At 36.4% G+C, this 19,280-nt stretch overlaps 2 pseudogenes; one reads left to right on the plus strand and one right to left on the minus strand.

The window, feature by feature from the left end:
• The first annotated feature begins 4,181 nt into the window (after positions 1–4,181).
• Positions 4,182–7,089, plus strand: LOC132274317 (MDIS1-interacting receptor like kinase 2-like; annotated as a pseudogene).
• Positions 7,090–13,598: 6,509 nt separating this feature from the next.
• LOC132275577 (small nucleolar RNA R71) lies at positions 13,599–13,697 on the minus strand (annotated as a pseudogene).
• Between the last annotated feature and the right edge of the window lie 5,583 nt (positions 13,698–19,280).

Raw genomic sequence — 19,280 nt, forward strand, 5'->3', positions numbered from 1 at the left:
ATACATTTCCATATGAGACCGGAAGACCAAACGTCGCATAAGATTTTGAGCCATGTAGTTTTGGCAGGACAAAATGAAAGAGTAATTGAAGGCTGCCCTGTTCACTTATTCCACACGGCATCACTAAAAGTCAGTCAGCTTGTGGTACTAATACATTAGACAAGAGTTGCCTACTCACATGTGAATAATACCGCTGATGTGATCCAATCACAAATGCACAAATAAAACCTAATTACAAAGTCAAGAAAGTGATAAATAAAAGCAATAATTTTTTTGAAATAAAATTTAATCACCCTCTCCGATTTCCTTACTTATCACACTTTCTTAATTTTACAATTGCAAACTATGTGCATTTGTGATTCAGTAGAAATGCCCTACTCAAGAGTGAGTAGATAAGTCTTGTCCTGAAAAATTAATTTTGATGAGTAATGGAGGGGTTAGAATTTTAGAAATGGTGGTGACCGTTCACTTCTGGTGTAACTTAGTCCACACATGCGGCATCACCATCACTAAAAGTCGGTCAACTTGTCTGATTTTATAGTCATATTTGTATTTTATGCCCAACATAGGAACCATTGAATTTCTATTGAATTAAGAATAATGATATATTTACCAGCCAAACAGCCGAAAAAAACCTTGGAATCCGAATGTTCAAAAACTTTTGGGACCAATAAATCCAATCTCTTAAACACATCTCTCTTCATTGTGGCTTTGGTACTTGTTATTTACAATGTATAAAGCAACTAATAACAAACCCCTTTACAAAATATCAAATTCTCTGTTTTCTCTCGGCGTGTGGGTGTCGAAAAAACTAAAAATTGTTATCTAAAATAAATTAGTTAATTGTCCTTTGGAGACAATAATTCAAGACAATTGCTTCTGTTACAGTAACAGGCTTATTGGCTAAACCATATTATAAGATCATATAAAAAAAATAAAAAAACTGTTTCCATGAAATTGATTTTCCAATTTATCAAATCTTTCTTAAGGCATGGATGTTAATCTGGCACGTCTTGACATGGTTACAGTCTGCTCCGTGGACAGATTTGAATGTATTCTAATATGATTATAGATAAATTTGAAAATGAGTGATTTTAAGCGGAAGAGATAAATGCGTTCACATAGAACAAGGGGTATCTGAATCCCCAAGATAGGTAAACTGAATCCACAAGCATGTGTTTTATAATAAAATAAAGCCCTAAAACTTTAAAAGAAACTAATTCCTAAAGGGGGAAAAAAAAAAAGGAAACAAAACTAAAAATATAAAGAAACTAATTGTAGAAGGAAATTAAAAACATAAAATTAAACTTCTTAAAATTAAAAAATAAAAAATAATATAAAACCTACTAAAAGTGTCCTACATCAATTTTATTTAAGGATTTGTAACTCTAAAGTTAATAGAAATATTTGTTATTTGTTATATTAAATATTCCAATAGGTAAGGATTTATTTAAAATAAAATCTACTAGGAGAAAGATTTTAGAAAAAAAAGGACTTGTTTAATAAAGTTTTCTTTCTTATAGAATTTTATTTTCTCAGAACAGAAAATTAGAAAGCTGTACAAAAATTTATTTAGTTAACCATTTCTAAAACTGTTTTCCAAACACTCGATTAAAAAATATAAAAAATAAAAAAATAGTCCCTTCCAAATAACAGTCTTCTCTAGTTCTCTGATAACAATTTCTGTTTTCTAAATTTTTGACAATGATAATTGAGTGACAAACCAAGCAAGACTAAATTTTGTTCCTAAGATGAGTTTGGATAAAAACATGTGGTGTTACACTTGTGTCCTGTTAACATCCTGGTGATGAAGGAGATGATCCATATTCCAAGACCTATGGTCTAAGATTTTATGGCATCTTACATGTTTTATTATACAAGTAAACTACACTTGCATAGAGTTAGGAGTCTTAAATAACAAAATAGTATATTTTAAAAGTTCATTTTTCACTTTGATTGAATTGAGTAAAATAATTACATATGCATCAATGACTATTGTTTAGGTCCAAAGTGCCCTCCAAATACTTATTCTAAAATACTAAAAATTATTCTCCTAAAATTAAGTACTTTCTATAAATAATTTATTTATTTGAAAATTTTAAGAAAATAAGATATTTCCTTTAACTTTGAATCATATTGCTGCAACTTTCATACACACACACACACACACACGAGAACTTATACAAATAATAAAAAAGATTCCATATGGTAAAAAATGCGGGCAATCAAAGGTTAATCCCTAAAAAGAAAAATATAATTAAACTCAAGAATATATAAATCGTTTTTGCTGTGGTGCATGCCTTGAGATGATCATCAATTTTTTGGCTCAATTAATTACACTTGTTTTATAAATAAATAAAAATGATTGCTGGTGTACCATTTACTGAAGCAACCATTTAATTTTTTCATGATCTCCCTCTATTGTGCGTGTGTACTATATGTGTAAATATGTATATATATATATATATATATATGATGAATTTCCACTTACCGAAATAAAAAATTCTATACATAATGAATTTTCACTAATTTTTTTTGTATATTTCTAAATTGACATTTTCAGGTTTGAATCGATATAGATGATATACCGTTAAAGTTTTTTTGCACAAATATATATATATATATGCTGTTTTTTATTTTATTTATTTTGGTAATATAGACACCATATGCAAAAATGCCAAGTTGAAAGTTAACTCAAAAATCTTGTTTTTCTAAATTTTATGAATGAAAGAATTATTTGATTTAGGAAGGATATTTTGTTATTTTGAAATAAGAGTTTGGAGAGTATTTTGGACATAAAAAATAGTTATTTATGCATATGTAATTATTTTACCTAACTCGACCGAATTGAAAAATTAACTTTAAAAATAGACCAATTTATTATTTAAGGTTCCTAAATTTACGTAAGTGTAGTTTTCCCTTGGAACAAAAGAAACCCCTTTTAACATTTCTTTCTCCATTGTGGTTTTGTTACTTGTTATTTAACATATTTCCAACCCTCTGTTTCCCCCAGTGAAAATACAGCAAAAACATGCATTTCTCAACCTGCAAGGAACTCTTTCATTGTGTAAAATTTAATTTTATTAGAAAAATATTTATGCCCAAGTGGGTGTCAAAGATATTTCCCTTGAGGGTACGAAGAGAAAAAAGGTTAGTAGCCAGAATGGCAGCTTGGTTCTCAATGACTTCTAAATGTTGAAACATTTCTCGAACCATTTCATTTGTTCTGAACTCAGGTTTCACAAACAAAGATCCAAAATTGAGATTTTTCAAACACATCTAAGCAAAGATATTTCCCAGACAGTGGGTCAGCCCAATCAATCTATAAATTGATTACCTCTCCATGCTCCACCCAACCATGGCCCTCTTGTAGCTCATACTCATATAACAAATAAATCCGCAAAGAAATCCCTAGTAACAAACCCGCAATTCCACATTTTGTTCATTTCTATCAACATCCTTGCAGTGTTGCTTTCTTTTTCTGATTTCATTGCTTATGATTCTTCTTCTTCTTATTCTGCAGCTCCAATTAGAGAAAAGGAAAGAGAGGCTCTTTTAAAGTGGAAAGCCAGTCTTCACAATCAAACCCAATCTCTAATTCTCTCCTCTTGGGCTCCAAACACCAGCAGCAGCCCTTGCAATTGGGTTGGGATTCATTGCAAGAAGGGTAACGGAAGTGTCACCCAAATACGCCTTCAAAGTGTTGGTTTAAGAGGTACACTTCACTATCTTAACTTCTCATGCTTTCCTCATATCCGTCGCATTTATCTTTATAACAATTCACCCTACGGGACAATCCCCAACCACATCACTAGCCTTTCCAAGCTCACCTATCTTGACTTGTCTGCAAATTCTCTCTCTGGAGAAATTCCGTCTGAGATAGGGAAACTGATGTCGCTCAGTGTAATGTCACTGGCGAGGAACAATCTCATAGGTCCAATCCCTGCTACAATGTGGAACTTGACCAACTTGACCCTTCTATACCTTTATGACAACAAACTTTCAGGACCCATCCCTCAAGAAATTGGAATGTTGAGGTCTCTTGTAGATCTCCAGTTGTCCAAAAACAACTTCTCAGGTTCAATACCTGATTCGATAAATAATTTGGTCAACTTACCCACTCTGTATCTTTATAAAAAACAAACTTTCAGGACCCATCCCTCAAGAAATTGGAATGTTGAGGTCTCTTGTCTAACTCCAGTTATACAGGAACAACTTCTCAGGTTCATTACCTGCTTCGATAAAGAGCTTGGTCAACTTAACCACTCTATATCTTTTTACCAACAAACTTTTAGGATCCATCCCTCAAGAAATTGGAATGTTGAGGTCTCTTGTCAATCTGGATTTGTCCGAAAATCAATTATTTGGCTCTATCCCACGAGAAATAGGAAGGATGAAATCCCTCGAGTATCTATCCTTAGCATATAATAAATTCACTGGAACTATACCTATAGAGTGGAATAATCTTACCCATTTGCAAGAATTGCGATTGAGTGTGAACGAGCTTACTGGTCATTTACCACATAACATATGCCGTGGTGGAACACTTGTAAAGTTCACTGCATTTGGCAACAATCTCACAGGTCCAATCCCTAACAACTTGAAGAGTTGCACTAGCTTATTCAGAGTTAGGCTTGAAAGAAACCAAATTTCTGGAAATATATCAAATGATTTCGGCATATATCCAAACTTAAATTATATCGATTTAAGTGATAATAAATTGTACAGTGAGCTTTCTGGTAAATGGGGCCAGTGCCACAATATAACAAGCCTAAAAGTCTCCAACAACAATATTTCTGGTGAGATACCACCTGAATTGGGAAATGCAACTCAGCTTCGTGTACTTGACATCTCTTCAAACCATCTCGTCGAAAAAGTTCCGAAGAGTTTAGAAAGGTTAACCTTATTGATAGACATTGATTTAAGCAACAACAGACTCTCAGGCAGCATTCCTTTGGAAATTGGTGGGCTATCAGACTTGGCACGTCTTAACTTGGCAGCAAACGATCTAAGTGGCTCAATTCCTGAACGATTAAGAGAGTGCGTGAAACTATTGTATTTGAATTTTAGCAGAAATGTTCTTACTGAAGGTATTCCTTCTAGCATAGGCAATTTACACTCTCTTGAAAACCTTGATGTCAGCCATAATTTACTAAAATGGGAAATACCACACCAGCTTGGTCAATTGGGAAACTTGGAAGCATTGAATCTTTCCCACAATAAGCTCTCTGGATCCATTCCATTCACTTTTGAAGGTATGTTAAGTTTGACTTTTGTTGATGTATAATGCAATCAGTTGCAGGGTCCTATTCCAAAAAATAAAGCCTTTCAAGAGGCTCCGTTTAATGCATTCAGTAATAACAAAGCTTTGTGCGGCAATGCCACTGGTTTGAAGGCTTGCGTCCCCACAATGACCAATGATGGTAATAAGGAAGAGAAGAGCAACAAACTTGTAATTTTGATTATAGTCCCTCTTTTAGGCATTTTACTTATTTCATTTATGGTTGTTGGGATTTTTTTATCTTCTTTACCCCAAAGTGGGCAGTGTAGAAAATGAGCCAAGAAGAGAAAACAATGAGAATTTATTTGCAATATGGAGCTATGATGTAAAACTGGTGTATGAAAACATCATTGAAGCAACAGAGGACTTCAGCTCTGATCATTGCATTGGGGTAGGAGGATTAGCAAGTGTTTATAAAGCTCAGTTGCCGAGTGGTCAAGTTGTTACTGTGAAGAAACTTCATGCCCAGAAAGATGATGGTGCACGGGCTAATGATCAAAATGGTTTTACAAGTGAAATCCGAACATTAATAGAAATACGTCATCGGAATATTGTGAGGCTTTATGGTTTTTGTTCGCACCCACGACACTCGTTTTTGGTTTACGAGTTCTTGGAAGGGGGAAGTTTGCAAAAGATCTTGAGCAGTGACCAACAAGCCTCAGAGTGTGGATGGATTAAGAGAGTGAATGTGGTAAAAGAAGTGGCAGATGCTTTGTGTTACATGCATCATGATTGTTCGCCTCCTATAGTTCATCGGGACATATCAAGCAAGAATGTTTTGTTAGATTTTGAATGTGGCTCACATCTCTGACTTTGGCAGTGCTAGGTTTCTAAATCCAAACTCTTCCAATTGGACTTCATTCGCGGGGACCTTTGGGTATGCTGCTCCAGGTAATTTTGCCTCTTACATTATTTTAAATGATTTTGGTTCAATTGTTGTTCTATAAAACAACTCTTTCAATCTAAATGGAATACACTAATTACACAATACACTAGATGCACTTCTTAATTCATTTAGCCCATCATACCTTGATATATGATTAACCTCATCTCCAATTTCTCGTTCATAAAAGATAATTTAGCCTAAATGGCGAAAATATCCAATTTTTTGTACCTCTTGATCCTCACCTTTTTGTGTTCTATAGTTATGTTGAACAATGATTGTTGGAAAAAAATTTATCTCAGATTTTTCTTTACTTTTTTTGTCCTTTATTCATTGCTTTGCAGAACTTGCTTATTCAATGGAACTGAATGAGAAATGTGATGTTTTTAGCTTTGGAGTGCTGGTAGTAGAAGTGATCATGGGAAAGCATCCAGGTGAGCTCGTCTCCTCTCTATCATCATCATCATTATCGCCACCGACATTGGTTGTCTGAGATATACTCTTGAAGAATGTGTTGGATCAACGTCTTTCACCTTCAACAACACAAATGGCAGCGGAATTAGTCTTTATCACCAAGCTAGCTTTTGCATGCTTGCATGCAAGTCCCCAATCTCGGCCAACAATGAAAGAAGTCTCCACAGAGTTATCAAAACGAAGGCCGACTCTGCAAAATCCATTCCACATGATGACACTAGGAAAACTGCTTGATATTGGATCTTTAGCCTCCTGAGCATTTTTGTATCTTTTTATTTTTTATGTTCTTGTGTTATTTTTTTCCACTTTGAATTTTCAATTTTATCATTTGCGTGTTGTATTCCATTGTCCTGTTTATCTTGTGTGGTGAGGATGATGCCAAGATTGTTGTAAGATACATTGCATTTTATTGCACATGGCAAGGCCAATTTAAGTGTCTCTTATTCAATAACATATATAGCTCCTATCGTAACCTGCTGAAGAAGACAATATAGGGCAATTCAGTGTTGTTGAGATTTAAATGTGTTTGTTGTCATGCTTCAAGTGAGAGACTTCTAAAGTGTTATGTAGTGTAAAATATTGGGCAGAGAGAGTTTCAGTGGTCTGTTTAGTCTATCATTATTGCAGCAGTGAGTGAAGGAGCAAAACCCTTTGTGTTTGTCACTTATCATTTATCGACAAGGCTGGATTCGCCACACTTGCCTTTGCTTGATTTGCTTTCTTCCTTGAAAGGTTAATTTTATGGTTTCCTACCTCTCTGTTTTTTTTATGGTGATTTTTCTTCCAAATTTACAGAAACAATTTTGCTCCCCTGTCATGCTACTTACTCGTAATGGTGGGTGTGTACTAAATTTACTTAGGTTTAAAATTTGAAGCCTTGAAATTTTAAGATCCAAACTTGCACTCAAAAATTCCTCAACCTCAGTTATGACTGCAAAATAATAAAATATGAAAAAGATTGCATAGTTATAGAATTGCTAACAAGTAAATGGTAAACAATTTGTAATTACCTGATTCATATTCTTCAATTAATTTCTTGCATAGTTTTTCCAACTTTAATTGCAAATTCAGTTTATCAACAACAGATGGTTTCTTGAATTCAGTTTATGTCAAATTTATCTTATTATTTTATGTGAATAAGAGATGATGTTATCATAATATATTCACGTAAATTTAGTTAAATATGTCTGACTTTTGAACTCTATAACCCATCCCTTCTAGACAGGGTTAGTTGCGCTGGGCCCTATTCCTAATAGGACAATTTTTACTGTATTCTAATTTGATTAGCCCCAAAACACTACTCTTGTAACTATTTTGTTTGTTTCAAAATAGTTGTCTCAATTCAAAGCCAAATGTAATATTTTTTTAATATTCCTAATTTCCCTTGCTTGTCTTGAAGTTAGAAAAACAATTAAAGTCTGAAATAAAGCTTTATGCGGACCCACCATAGAAGGTATATTTAAAATTTCTTTCCATACCACTATCGCCAAAGTAAGAAGGAAAGAGACACAAATGATTAGTATCTTCACTACTAACTAATGCTATAAGTCAGCTTGTGGTACTAATACATACATTCTACAAGGGATATATAACACGTTAATTGATGTGGAGATTCTGGAGAAGACTTTTATGATTTTAAAACATATATAGCTCATGTAGTCATATACATGCGCGCCTAAACGTGCCAGTGAATTTCCATTGGTTTTCGAGGAAAGAGTAGTAGAGAAATTATTATATGGTATCAAGATCATTCATCCCAATTAATCATTAACTGGCATATAAATAAAAAATAAAAATAAAAAAGTGAAATAAAGCTTACATACTTATTTAGTGTCAATTAGTGATTAACTCAAAATCATATACTTCACAATAATTTCCCGGAGAAGTACGGGTGCAAGTCTTGGAACAGGCTTGGGCAGCTCATTTTGTTACTCGTGTTCGGTTTAAGTAAAAAAATTCAAATTCTATATATATATATATATATATATATATATATATATATATATACACTTATTTAAAAAAGTGTGCAATAAACATCCATAATCTTTTGCAATTGTGCAAAATTACCCCTTTGTACAATAAACACCCCTAAATTATTGTTGTAATACACATTTTACCCTTTTAGTCTTCCGAAAATGCCCAAGGGGTAAATATGCTACTAATCTCATACTATAGGGGTGTTATGTGCACATTACCTTATATATATATATATATATATATTTTTTTTTTGAATAACTTTATTCACTATATATTACTTCCCTATAGCATTTCTCAGCACTGTTGTGATACCCCTCGATTCTAGAGTCACGGGTGATCAAGACCGAGTACAGATCCGAGGGATATCAGACAATCAATATATAAACAAGCAGGAATAAAAAAAAATTGAATTAAAAATAAATTAATAACACGCTGAAATAAATCCAAAATAAAAATCTTCAAACTTTAAATAATAATATCATTTAAATTCTTCAAATCCGTACAACTCGGGAATCCATCTAGTGGAACTCTAATCATCCCAAACTTAAATAAATTTATAGAATTAAAAACCGAAACTAAAATAAGAAAGAACATCCTATGTAGTCGGAAGAGTGAGTAACAGTTTCTGCTCAGCACGATTAAGTTTACGACTGAAACTGTCGAACACCTGAAAAATAGAAGTGGGTCAGGCCCACGAACTAGTTCTATCCTACTACAATCCTAACAGAGACTCAATACGCATGTACATCCTAACCAATTCAACAATAACTAATAGTCCGTAGATATAAATATATAATCATACTACAGGACTCTCACTGGACTACAGGCCCGTCTCAACCTGACTAAAAGGCACCATGCAAAACGCACCTGAGGTGGGCATGACTACCTAGACCTAACAGGGTACACATCTAACCATCATAGCCAGCTATGCATCCCAATGCATATACGCTCCCTAGCCAACGACTCTGAGATTCATGCTCATATCGTGACACCATAAAAATATATTTCAATTCTATCAGAATCCATAGTAGTGCCGCTCAACTAGTTGTTGCCATGACACTACAAATCCATAGGATTTAACTTTTAGTTAATCCATTCCTTAATCCAGAGTAGGTAGGTCTTAGCGTTTTGGTGCTAATCCCCCTAGTATGTCACCGTCCCATACCGGTGCATACAATCCATCTATCCAGTGTTGATAATAAAAACGACAGTAAACATTTTAATACCAACATATCCAAAATAAGTATAACAAGAATGTATAAACAACATGCTTGTTCAATACTACCAGTATATAATTCTCTACAAATTTAAAATGCAGAGATATAACTACAACCATTCTGTAACCCACAATAAGCATAAATAGAAATATAGACTAGCATGTTTACTCGAGTAACTGATAACTCTTATCATGAGATATATCAATCAATTCCATATTGAACAACTAACAAATAGATAAGTTGTTATGCTTATATCGAATTACCAATACAGAATTTCCAACACTTGAGATTACACAAAATCCGTTTCCCCGTTCCTTATTCCATAACAAGTATAATATTAATTATATTAATTGCCATGCTTTTCTACTATCAATAATATCATATAAATTAAAACTTCCACTCACAGAGAATAAATAAATTAAGGTTTAGTAATTTAAAATTCCTCGGCACTGAAGTAAAACAATTTCCGTCGAAACTTACCAGTGTTCAAGCTATAAACTCCTATTGGTTTATTAAGCGTTAATCCACTCTCTCAAGTGTTAACTAGACTTAGAACATCTCAAAACACCCAAGTATAGCTTCCTACAGAATCAGAAAATCCCAAAATCCGAGTTCCACAGCCAAAACAGTCACCCAAAAACTCAGAAAACTGAAGAACTGAAAAGAGGCTGCTCCAAACAAGTTGGAGCCGCCTCCAACCAAGATGGAGCCGGCTCCAAACCACTTGGAGCCACCTCCAAGTCACTTTAAGCCGGCTCCAAAATATTTTGGAGCCGCCTCCAATCCCCTCTCCCCCTATCTGTTTCTTCTCTTCAACTACGTCTTCTCCGGTGACGTTTAGTTTGTCTGTCCTCCTAACCTAAGGTTCAAAAAGGGTCTGAACCAAAACCCTAAGGTGTTCCAGAGACCATTAACCTCTTTTTCTAGTGACCAACAATGATTTAAATTCAAATTACATATTAAGGATTCAACAAAGACAATTTACAGTTTGTAAACGCTTATTAAACAATTCAAACACTGTAATCCAGATTACTTCTAGTGGTTTCCAACAGGTTCCAGACTAATTAAACTCTTAAAACACCAATTGACATGAATTTAAAATAGAAGTTATGCAAAGAAGAAATTTAAACCAACGATACACGTCTTGTAACCACGTCCCGTTTAAAAACTCAAACATGTATATCAGTTGAATTTTAAACTTTATATGATCTTGGAATTGTATTAGAGATGCAAAGAACACGAGTCTAAGGAATAGAGACATGATTAGAACTTGCCTTTGAGGTTTGGGTTCAAAACCCCTGCGTTGTCTTCCTAAATTATCCGGTGACTCCTACTGTCCTCAACTCCTCTGTTTCCTCCTTGGTTCAACACACGAACAATCACTCCTTTACCAAACCCTAGGTTTCCTCTCTGTTTTCCTCTTAAACCTCTCTCTGTTTTGCTCTGCCTCTAGTACTTGTATAGGGTTCTCAAACCCTTGGCAGATTATATATGTATATATATAGGCTTATAAAACTCAACCCTAATTCTAATTGTAATACAAGAATGCCACCGACAAAATAATTAATTCTATACTAAGTCGGCTATATAAAAACGTGACTACCCAGAAACAAAACCCTAAATAAACAATTGAAACAAATAAAACTAATTTAATTAAACAACCAATTAATCAACCAATTAAATTAAACCAAATAAACAATTAATTTAAAATAAAGTTAAATCACAATTAAATAATTACAGTAGATTAAATCCACAATTAAAGCAAACCAAATAAACCATTTCAATTAAACACTTAATCAATTAAGCAACAAAACAAATAAGTCACATAATTAAATAAAAATGCAATAAAAACAAAATTAAATTCCCATTTTATTCTTTTGAAAACTAGGGGTATTACATTCTTCCCCCCTAACAAAAGGAATTCCGTCCTCGAAATTTATGAAACTCTGAAATAATATCTTAACAAAATTCATTTCCATTTTCGTGTGGCACAGTTGTTTAATATGAGCTCCACCAAATTCCAACACAACCATCAATAACCAGGTTTCTATGTTTAAGAAATACCTTACATGTACAACTCCTAGGTTGCATCTATCAACGAGCCAATCCTACCCAATATTTAGTGAAGGGTAACGATCCCTATTCTTCCAAGTTCTGTAAAACAGACGCATAAAATTCCTATGCATCCAACGCTAACTGTGATACCCCTCGAATCCGAGACACGGGTTGATCAGGCCCAGGCCCAAACCCGAGGGAGTATCAAACAATTAATATGTTAAAACGAACACGGAATATAAATTGAATTAAAGAAATAAAAATAATAAGCTGAAAGAAACTAGAATAAAAATCCTCAAAACATAATTATTTAAATTCGTTAATCCAAAACTCCATAAGTTTACAACTCGGGAATCCATCCAGTGGATCCCTTATTAAAACCCAATAGAAATTAAAATATCTGAAATAAAATCTAAAGCTAAACATAGAAAAGATTCCTACGTATTCGGAGGAATGAATATCTGTATCTACTCTGCACGTCCAAGCTCTAACCTTTGAACTGACGGACATCTGAAAAATAAAGAGTGGGTCAGGCCCACATGCAAGTCCTATTCTACTACGATCCAAGCAGTAATCCGATACGCAGATACATCCTAGATAGCTCAACAATATCTATCTAGTCCATACATATATATATCCATACTAAGGGACATTCACTGGACTACAGTAGAGGTTTCAACTTGAATAAAAGGCAACATGCGAAAACGCACCCAAAGGTGGGTATGAGTACGTAGACCTAACATGGTACACCTCAACCTACTTTAACCAGCTACGCATCCACTGCATATACTCACCCTAACCAACAAGTCTGAGACTCAAGCTCATCTCATGGTACCATAAACATATATATAAAGTCCGTCCAAAATCAGGGTATGTCATTCAAATACTTATTGAGATGACATACAATATACAAACTAGTTAGTCACTCACCTTATTCAGTTGATATGACTTAACTACCATCCATTAATCCAATGTGCATGCATGGGTGTCGTTCATTGAGACCAACTCTTGTCCTTTTTTATTTGCATCTTGAATCTATCGTTAGAAATCCTAGGGGAAGAGGAAGTTCAAATAGAGCCAATCTTTCAATGGATGACCATAATGACAATCATGTTGAGGACATTGGTCACATAGACCAACAAGGTATCCTTCATCCCAATGTGCACAATGAGAACATACAAGTACCATTAGGCATGCCTAGGCCATTCATTCACCAACCACTACAACAACAAGGCAAAGTTCCATATGGAATGCCAAGGCCAATGTATGCTCCACAACCTTCTATCAACAATCAAGGAATTCAAAACCAAGGTGTTCATGTTCCACCTCAAGTAGCTAATCCACCTCTTGCTTTAAGAGAACATTATGTGCCTAATGAGTATAATGCACCTACATGCATCCAATTGCCTCCATTTAGAGCACATCATTATGAAATTAAGCCACAAACCATTCAAATGCTTCCTAACTATCATGGACTTCCAAGTGAAGAACCTTACAAGTATTTGGATGAGTTTCTTGAAGTATGTTCCACCGTAAAATATTTGGACATGCCGGAAGAGGTTTTAAGACTCAAAATTTTTCCATTCACCTTAAAAGACGAGGCAAAGTATTGGTTTAACAATCTTAGGCCTTTTTCAATCACTTCTTGGGCAGAAATGCAACAAGAGTTCTTGAAGAAGTACTATCCAGTTTCTAAGACCAATGCCATGAGAACCTCAGTTCAAGAATTTTCACATGGGGATGGAGAAACGTTTCATGAGGCATGGGAACGCTTCAATGAATTGCTTAGGAAGTGTCCACATCATGACATGCCCAAATGCTAATTAGTTTAATACTTCTTTGAGAGCTTATCGGACAACTATAAGGGTATGGTTGATGCTTCCATGGGTGGCTCATACATTGATAGGCATGAGGATGACGTGTGGCGTCTCTATGAAAGCATGAGTGAAAATTCTTTGCATAGAACACTATCATCCAAGAATGGTATAAATTCACAAGGTAAGAAGAGTGTTAGCTTACATCAAGTAGACCATTCAAATGAAATAGCCACCGAAATGAAATCTTTATCTCAAAGGTTTGATCAATTTTGATTAACCAAAACTCGGCGAACCAAGTATCTTCCTTCCCTAACCATTCTCATCGTGTATCAAATGAAACATGTATGACTTGTTCTAGTGTTCTTCATTCTACTTCTCATTGTCCTCACGGACAAATGCAAAGTGAACCTAATGAACAAGTCAATGCGGCTTTTGTGAACCAATGGAACAATCCTTATGGTACTCATTATAATCCAAGTTGGAGGAATCATCCGAATTTCTCTTGGAAAAACCAAGGAGAGGGCTCAAACCCTTCCCAAGGCGGTTTTCAAGGGAACTACATTCCACATCCACTTCAAAACTAAGGATCCCAAGGTTATAGACCCTATCAATCACAAGGGAATCAATTTGCTAATTCTCATTTTCCCAACCAATCTTATTCCCAAGGTAATACTAGAAGTCCCGCCTATGAAGAAAAAGTTTTGAATGCTTTGGGCACTTTAGAGGCTAACACTCAATTGCTTCATTCTCACTCTCAATCTATTGCAAAGTTAGAAATCCAAGTAGGGCAAACAGCAAGCACTCTCAATGCAAGAGAGAAGCGAAAGATGCCTATAAATGCCCCACCTAAGCAACAATGTGTTGTGGAAACCCATTCCTAATCGGAAGGCCACACCATTGAATATGTTAATGCTGTGAATACCTTACGGAGTGGTAGGATTGTGGACAACCAAGTTAGAATGTCCAATGAAGAGAGTGAATTGGTGCAACCTCAAGTTGTCACCCGTCCCATTTCACATCCCATTCCTCCTTCATTACATATACATGATCTTATAAATAAGAAAGTTTTAAAAGATGTGTTTGAAAAAGAAGTTTTGAAAAATGATGTTGAAAAGGTTTTATTGAAAAATGATTTAAAAACTTCTTGTGTTGAAGAGAGTTCAAAAGAAATTTTTGAAAAAGTGTTTGAACCAAAGGTTCCATTTCCGGATGCCTTAAAATGATCCATTTCAAAAGACAAGCAAAAGGAAAAAACTAATGAAATCATGGAAATGTTTAGGTAAGTGAAAGTTAATCTTCCACTATTGGATGCAATCAAGCAAATTCCGGCTTATGCCAAATTCTTGTAAGACTTGTGCACCCAAAAGCGGAAGAACAAGAGCCAAGCACCAAGAAAAATGGTTTTGACCGAGCAAGTAAGCTCAATTTTGCAACATAACACTCTTCCAAAGTTTAAGAACCCTAGTTCACCCACTACATCATGCATTATTGGTGATCATATCATTAATCGGGTGCTTCTTAACTTAGGAGCAAGTGTTAACCTTCTTCCATACTCGGTTTATGTCAAATTGGGCTTAGGTGAATTGAAACCGACGTCGGTAGTTTTGCAATTTGCCAACCGATCCATTAAGAAGCCTAGGGGTATAATTGAGGATGTTTTGATAAAGATTGACAAATTCTTCTTCCCGGTTGATTTCGTTGTCATAGACATGGAATCGGTTCCCAATCCTAAGAGCTAAATTCCCGTTATCCTTGGTCGTCCTTTCTTGGCAACCACTAATGCCAACATCAATTGTAGGACGGGGATAATGAAGATCTCATTTGGCCACATGAAGGTGAAGTTGAATATCTTTAATCCCACACCCAATTCATTTGACAAATATGAAGGAGAAGTTAATGTTGTAGATGAATGTCATGATCTTCAATGCCAAAGAAATGAGCTTTTGTGTAAAACCAAAACTTCCAAAGGATCATCTTTAACCTTGGATTCTAGAAGTCTTGTTTCAAACTCTTGCTTTGAAAGGGCATGGAAGCCCAAAGGTTATAATTGCATAGACAAGGGACCAAAGATTTTTTTTGAGCTTAATCCAACAAGTTCTTCAAAGAACCATTTGTTGGATGGAGTTCAAAACATCTATCACCCCAACGAGGAGGGGATGCATTATATGATCTTTGATCCGGGCTAAAAGAGCCCAATGTCTTGCTAGAGACGTTAAAGATTAGCAAAAGCATTCGTAGGGTGTCAAAACCCTATTCCTGCCCCATTTCTATCTTTCATTTCATTTCTTGCGAAGTCTAGATACTTGTTTTTGGTTCATATGCATTTCAAGGAACTTTGGTGAGGATTGCATAAGCTTTCATGTCACTATTGAGCATTCTGCATAGTTCGATCGATCTCATACCTAAGTTCGATCGATCGAACTCCATTCTACATCCAACATTTAGAAAAAATTTCGACCTGCAGAAACCTGCATCCAAATCACCTCTCTATCCCATCGTTCGAACCAACTCTTAGATCGATCAAGAGACCTTCGATCGATCCAACTTCCCAGTTTGATTGATCTCATGACTCAACACTTAGAAAAATTTTGAGCCTGCATCCACCTGCATATTTCAGCTCTCTGTCTGATCGATCGAAACTTTCCAAGATCGATCTGAAAGTTCTTTGATCGATCCAACTTCCCAGTTCGATCGATCTTATGTTCCAACACTTAGCCAAATTTTTGAACCAAAAACCTGCATATTTTTGCTCTCTGTCTGATCGATCGAACTCTTGTTTCGATCGATCTCAATCTTCATTTCATTATTTTGACTTTTCAAATTTTCAAAAATCCAAAAATATTTTCATTTTTATTTTATTTCATTTTATTTTCATTTTATTTCATTTTATTTTATTTTATTTTTCAAAAAAAAGTTTTCAAAAATTCCAAAATATCTTAATTAATTTTTAATCATTAAGTGTTTATTCAATTTAATTTTAAAAAAAAAAAAAAAACTTTGAAGAGAGTTCATCAAAGTTCGATCGATCACAATTGAGTTCGATCGATCGAACTCTGTCGGGAATGTTTTTAAAAATAGAACCAAGGGTTTGTAAGATCGATTACAAAGATCGATCTAACTCACCCTCATCCTCAAAACCCTAACCTCTCTTCGTCGCCGTCACTGTCCAACCACTTCACCATCTCCGGCGAAGCTTTCTGGCAAGTTTCCAAGCTTCACATCTCTCTCTCATCTCGGTTTCCATCTTCCGCTCTTCGCATCCACTTCTCTCACTCGTTTGAGGTAAGATCCGAGAATGTCCCTCATGATTTAAGCTTCAATCTTGTGCATACATGTTTTATATGTTGAATACATGTTATATACATGACAAAATCCTCTATTGTTGAAGCTTGAAGCATTTGTATATATATGTATATATATGTGTATATATGTGTATATATTTTTGATGATTTGATTCGATTTGGGAGTTTGGGCCATGATTGGGTGATGGGATTGGATGATTTGTTGTGTTGATGGGCCCCCGAACACGTTCGTGTGGGCCCTATGCTTCCAAGGTCACAGATCTGTGACCTTTAAGTTTTCAACGTCGCACAGTTCGATCGATCGAACTAGTATCTCCGATCGATCTTCAGAGATCGATCGAACTCATGTCTTCAATCGATCGAAGTAGTGAGATCGATCTCACTTACTTTTGATCGATCCAACTTTTGTGATTGATCTCATTTCTTTTTATGATCGATCGAACTTCACAGATCTCACACACACTTCATTCATCATATCTTATGTTCATGCTATCATATCTATGCCCAATGCCTGTGATATTCCACATTGGATACATTTCATACTTACATTGTTTAGCATGTTTCATATTCTACCACTTGCATAGATTCATGTCATATTTGTTTTGTCTATTTTACTTGACATACATGATTCTGTTTCGTGCTTTTAAATTTCTTATTCTGGCACTAACTCCCATTGCAAATTTTTCTTTTTCTTTTTGCAGGTCATGGTAAAGAGGAAGACTGTTGCCAACAGGCAACACGGGCCCACCTGCCATACTAGGCCACGAAAAGAGGAGCCAGCAGAGCCCTCTTATGCACAACAGGAGCCAGCACAGGTTACCCCGCCTCAATCATCATCCCATGAGCCCGAGGATGACCACATACCATCCACTTCTGCGGCTCATCCTGCTTTCACTCCATCACCATCTCCACCATAGACTAGAGCTGAGCATTCATATATACCACCTCAGCCAGCTCATCTACGGCGTGATAGGCCCACGCCTCGATATGCGCACATGATACTCAACCATGAGTTAGAGTTTGACACGGCCTTCTTCTCTCGATCGGTGTTGACTCGATCCACCTACCAGGATATTATTCAGAGGGGCCTAGCCACTATTCTTGCCCCCGTTACAGAGTCGGTCTACCTACGGCTGGTTCGGTTGTTCTACCAGAACCTCCGACCATCGCCGCGTACCACAGCCGAGATGGTCACTTCTATCGATGCCCATTCGATCACCATTACAGTGGACACTTTAGCCCGCTCTTGCCGCTGTCCACACAGATGTCCCCCAGAGCTTCATGACACATATCCGAGGCTATTCAGGCCTTCATATGCCGACATGGCAGTTTCCCTCACAAGTCACCATGCCAGTGGCGTGACTTTTGCCACCCGTACATTCCTTCCAGACGACCTATGGTTTATTGATTCCGTCCTTTACCGGAATATCTACATGACGGGGCATAAGATTCAGAGGAGGGGCGATTATCTAATAGCCCTTTACTCTTTTTGCACCGTGCACTGGGTATCCATTCCCGCGCTCATCTAGAGCATGATGAGGAAGCTGTATGACGAGTACATCAGCAAGAAGACGCCCAGACGGGCTAAGTCTCTTCCTTTCAGCCAACTCATCACCCAGATTCTCATTGACCAGTGCTATCCCATCCATCCTTGGGAGCACCCCGAGACAGGTTCCTGTCACTTCCTCAGGAAGGACTGGAACAAGACCTACCGCTCCCTTATTACCAGGTTGCAGGACCACGCGGTACTGGCTGCAACGGAGTTGGAGCTGGACGAGACATAGGTACAGGCCCAGGCCCAGGCACAGGCAGAGGCACCGGCAGAGGTAGCAATAGCATATCCCGCAGTGGACGACGCACCAGTCGATCAAGCTGCCGAGCATTTAGACATCAACTTAGAGCACCTTGCAGATGATGCAGAGTAGGACTCTCCAGGTAGGTCGCCCATTCATGAGCAGGAGCAGGTTCAGGAGCTTTCTCTATACCTGAGACTCTAGATATGACCCCCGGCTTTGGAGTACGTCTGCAGACGCTTGAGGATGCTGTTGTTACCATCCGAGCTGACCTTACAGCCCACAGAGCTGAGTTTGCTGCCTTCCGCACGGATGTTGCGACCATGTTCAAAGATTTATCTAGAGACATCCGCGGAGCCATACCTGCCCATCCTACCTCATCTTCTTGAGCTCCCAGTCCTTTCTATCTTATGATCTCTCTCTCTCCTTTTGATACTTTACTATTGTCACTGTATTATTTTTACAGCCAGTTTGTCAGCTT

The sequence above is a fragment of the Cornus florida genome, unplaced genomic scaffold (genome assembly GCF_030987335.1).
Source record: "Cornus florida cultivar Cherokee Brave unplaced genomic scaffold, ASM3098733v1 CherokeeBrave_3.0.0_Hap2_Chr09, whole genome shotgun sequence".
NCBI lineage: Eukaryota > Viridiplantae > Streptophyta > Magnoliopsida > Cornales > Cornaceae > Cornus > Cornus florida.